Raw genomic sequence first — 5,062 nt, forward strand, 5'->3', positions numbered from 1 at the left:
GTCCTAACAGCTGGGCCTCCCCAACCTCCTCCCAGAGGATGGGTGTCCGACACGGTCTACCATACAACGCCTCAAACGGTGCCATCTGGATAGCCGAATGATAGCTATTGTTGTAGGCGAACTCCACTAATGGCAGGTGGTCCTCCCAACTGCCTCCGAAATCCATAACGCAAGACCTCAGCAAGTCCTCCAAAGTCTGAATGGTCCGCTCTGACTATCCATCTGTCTGCGGATGGAATGCCGTACTGAAATGGAGCTGTGTGTCCAAAGCCTGCTGCAGACTCTGCCAGAATTGGGACGTGAACCGTGGGTCTCTATCCGATATGATGCTCAAAGGAACACCATGTAACCTAATAACCTCTCGACAATATAACTCTGCTAATCGATCCAGCGAATTAGTCTTCCGGATGGCTAAAAAGTGTGCGGATTTGGTTAATCGGTCAACGATTACCCAAATCGCATCATGGCCTCGTCGAGTCCTAGGCAATCCTACCACAAAATCCATAGTAATATGCTCCCACTTCCACTCCGGAATAGGGATCCTCTGAAGTAACCCAGCAGGTCTCTGGTGCTCGGCCTTCACCTGCTGACAGACAAGACATCTAGCTACAAAATCTGTGATGTCTTTCTTCATACCGTTCCACCAATAGGAACGCCTCAAATCACGATACATACGGGTCCCACCTGGGTGGATAGCAAATCTAGAACGATGAGCCTCCTGAAGTAACTCCTCCATGACCGGGTGAGACTGAGGTACACATAATCTACCTCGAAAATACACAATACCCTCGTCATCTCGTGTAAACTCGGTCTGCTGTCCGGAAGCTATCTGGCTGCTAATGAACTGTAAATGCTGATCTCCGGCCTGGGTCTCTCGAATCCTCATCCTGATCCAGAATACCCTGCTCTGTCTGTCCCTGCTCCTCAAGGCCCAACTCGGAGAATCCCTGAATCAAGTCCGTGACTAAAACTCGATGACGAGCTAAAGTCCCTCTGGACTTCCTGCTAAGTGCATCAGTGACCACATTAGCTTTACCCGGATGGTAGCTAATAGTACAATCATAATCCTTCAGGAACTCCATCCATCTCCTCTGTTGGAGATTGAGTTCCTTCTGTGTGAAAATATATTTGAGACTCTTATGATCAGTAAGAATCTCAAAAGTAATACCATAAAGATGATGTCGCCAAATCTTCAAAGCAAAGATAATAGCGGCTAGCTCTAAATCATGTACTGGGTAGTTCTTCTCATGCTCCTTCAACTGACGAGAAGCATAGGAGACTACCCTACCGTGCTGCATCAAAACAGCGCCCAAGCCCTGAAGAGATGCGTCTGTGTAAAGTACGAATCCGTCATCACCAGAAGGTAAAACCAAAACTGGTGCTGATACTAATCTCTGCTTCAGCTCCTGGAAGCTGGTCTCGCAAGCCTCTGACCACGTGAAATTCACGCCCTTTCTGGTCAGACGTGTCAACGGCATAGCAATACGGGAGAAACCCTCAACAAATCGTCTGTAATATCAAGCCAATCCCAAGAAACTGCGGATCTCCTGGACTGACTTCGGCTGCTCCCAGCTAGTGATAGCCTCGATCTTTTGAGGATCTACAGAAATACCTCGGCTAGACAGCACATGTCCCAGAAAACCAACTGAGGATAGCCAAAATGCACATTTGCTGAACTTCGCATACAGATGATGTCGTCGAAGAGTCTCCAAGACTATGCTAAGGTGATGCACATGTTCCTCCTCGGAACGTGAATAGATCAATATGTCATCGATAAATACAATCACAAACTGATCCAGATACTCCAAAAAGATACGGTTCATCAGATCCATAAATACTGCAGGAGCATTGGTAAGCCCAAATGGCATTACCAAAAGCTCATAATGTCCGTATCTAGTGCGAAATGCTGTCTTCTGAATATCAGAATCTCTAACTCTCAGCGGATGATATCCAGACCGCAGATCAATCTTAGAATACACTGATGTATCTCTGAGTTGATCAAATAAATCCTCAATCCGTGGCAAGGGGTACTTATTTCTGATAGTCACTGCATTCAGCTGCCTATAATCGATGCACAACCTCAGAGTACCATCCTTCTTCTTAACGAATAGTACAGGAGAACCCCACGGAGATACACTAGGGCGAATAAATCCCCTATCTAATAACTCCTGGAGTTGAACCTTCAGTTCGTCCAACTCTTTCAGTGCCATACGATACGGAGCTTTCGATGCTGGTGCAGTCCCTGGAATTAGCTCAATAGCAAATTCCACTTGCCTTCGAGGAGGCAAACCTGGAAGTTCGTCTGGAAATACGTCTGGATACTCTCGGACCACTGGAACGTCTGAGAGCTGAGGGCTGCTGCTGTCGTCAATATTAATCAAAGATAATAGAAATCTCTGACACCCATGTGATAGCAGTTTCTGCGCCTGTATCACAGAAATGGTCGATATCCCATCGTCTCTGATGCCAGTGAAATCCCAAGAGGGTTGGTTCGGAGGTCGAAACGTAACCACCCTCTTCTGGCAATCAACTGTGGCATGATAAGTAGACAGTCAATCCATACCCAGGATAATATCGAACTCGACCATCTCCAGTACTAACAAATCTACAGTGAGTATAATGCTACCAAAATCTAACGGACAACCTCTGACCTCCTGAGTGACATCCAAGGTATCACCAGATGGTAAGGAGACGGTCAGTCGTTGCGGTCTATGAGAAGGTAGTCTACCAATCTCTCTCATAAATGCACAAGATATAAAAGAATGTGAACTACCTGTATCAATTAGCATATCAGCAGAAAATGCATAAAGTAAAATCGTACCGCGGAAAACGGATCCATCGGCCCGCTGTACATCCTCTCGGGTGACCGCGTGAACTCGTCCAGTATCTGACGGTGGTAGAGGCGGTAGCACTGCCAAAGGCTGCTGTGTCGGAGTCTGAGCCTGCCACTGAGTCGGTACTGGATACTGAGTCAGAGCTGGGGCTATGGGCTGCAGTATGTACTGAACTGGTGGCTGGGGCTGTAACCGATACTGCGCCGATGGGTGAGTCAGATACTGAGGTCCAGAAATAGAACCCTGGGACTCCATCAGAACGCTGGAATGCTCCTGACCGTGCATGCCATATGCAGCTGTCGCAGGGGGAGCTGTCCTCTGCTGATGGTGTGAAGATTGGGCTTTCGGCCCGCCTCGCTGAGTCCCGGACTGACCAAACTGTCCTCCCGCAACAGAAACCCCGGAGGCTACATGCTGAGCCTTCAACAAACAGTCTCGGCTCACGTGCCCAGGCAGTTTGCAATAGTAGCAAACTGACTGGCCCAGGGTGCATGTAGAGGTGAAGTGCTCTCGGGATCCGCATCGGATACAGTGAGGGTCACCGACGGTCTGTTTCCGGTTCTGCTGAGCAGACCGAGAAGGTCTAGATGAAGATCGTCCTGACTTCTGGGGTCGGCCAGATGACCCAGAAGTACTCTGACCCGTCTGAGTGCGACTGCTCTGCTGCTGTCCAGCAGTTTGTGGCTGCTGGCTCTGTCCGGTAGTCCGATCAGTCTGCTTCCTCTTCTTATCTGCATTCACTCTCCGATGAGTAGACTCAATCATGAGAGCTCTATCCAGTGTCTCGGTGTATGATGAAGTACTAAAACCAGAAATCTTCAGCTGAAGATGCCCGTCCAATCCTTGGACAAATTGAAGCATACGAGATCTGTCATCGGCAACTAACTCAGGATAGAATCTGGCCAACCGATTAAATTCAGCATTATACTCCATCACTGAGTGGTTATTCTGCCGCAGATTAAGAAAATCATGTCGAAGAGTCATCTGATATGCTCGGGGAAAATACTGACTCTCGAATGCCTCCCTAAATCTCGTCCAAGTAATATGCTGGTCGCCTATAATGGAGCGCTGTGTGTCCCACCAGATCTCTGCCCCATCTCGCAGGTGGTAAGCAGCCAGCTCGGCCTTCTCCCACTAGGAGCAGGCCATGTAAAAGAATGTCCGCTCCATAGTCTCAATCCAGGACTGAGTTATGCTCGGATCAGTCTCCCCACGGAATAATGTGAATCGACTCTTCGCCGACTCTGCTAAGGCTGGGATCCGTGCACGTGCTGTAACTATATCAGTGGGAATCGCTGCAGTACTGGGCAGAACCACTGGGACTGCTCCTATGGGTAGTACTGATGGCGGAACTACTGAGTAGACATATATAGGGGCCACTGAAGGTACAGTGGGTGGTACCGGGTAAGAAACAGCCGGTGCTGCCGGTACTGGTGCCGAATATGCCGACGGTGGTACCACTGGTGGTACAGTCGAGGTAGGTACCTCAGACGTCGGAACTATCGGGATCGGATACGCAAACGTACCCACAATGACCTGAGGAGTCTGCCCCTGGCGGACAGGCTCAGCCCTAGCAGACCCCTCTGCAGACTCTGTCTCAGGAGAATCTATCGGCCTCTTACGTGGTCGACCACGTCTCGGTACCGGAACACGTGTAGGTGTCATATCTGTAAACAAAATATTACCCTGATATCACTACAGGTATAAAAACTATAAAGTTACCTAGTTTACCTATTTGTCGTCTGGAGATATCCTGTCGCTGCTTAGCCCCAAATAGAACCAATAAAACCTCGTCAAAATGCCTCAGAATTCCGAAATGAGAAAATCGACGGAAATCCGGACAAATCCGAAAATACCGAGAAAGGCTCACGAAAGTAAGCATCGTAAATCCGAAACCCGACAAGTAGGTATCGCAAAACTTTGCTCTGATACCAAATAAATTGGTATCAGATAAACCTCGAAAATCCAAAACGAAGAGCAAGTATCGTGAGCCTAGCTCTGATACCAAATTAAATTGGTATCAGATAAAAAAGAAAATACAGAGCATCGTAACCCATGCTCTGATACCAAATAAATTGACACGCCCCAGGTAGTCCCTGTCCGAAGAAATTTCGGCAGCATCTCCCCTGTACGGCGGACAATATGAATCTCAGTATACATATATCTATACCTCGGCCACACTCGGCCGGAACAATACACACAAATAGTAAACAATCCACGCAGTTATA

This window comes from Zingiber officinale, chromosome 4B (assembly GCF_018446385.1).
Source record: "Zingiber officinale cultivar Zhangliang chromosome 4B, Zo_v1.1, whole genome shotgun sequence".
NCBI classification, from domain to species: domain Eukaryota; kingdom Viridiplantae; phylum Streptophyta; class Magnoliopsida; order Zingiberales; family Zingiberaceae; genus Zingiber; species Zingiber officinale.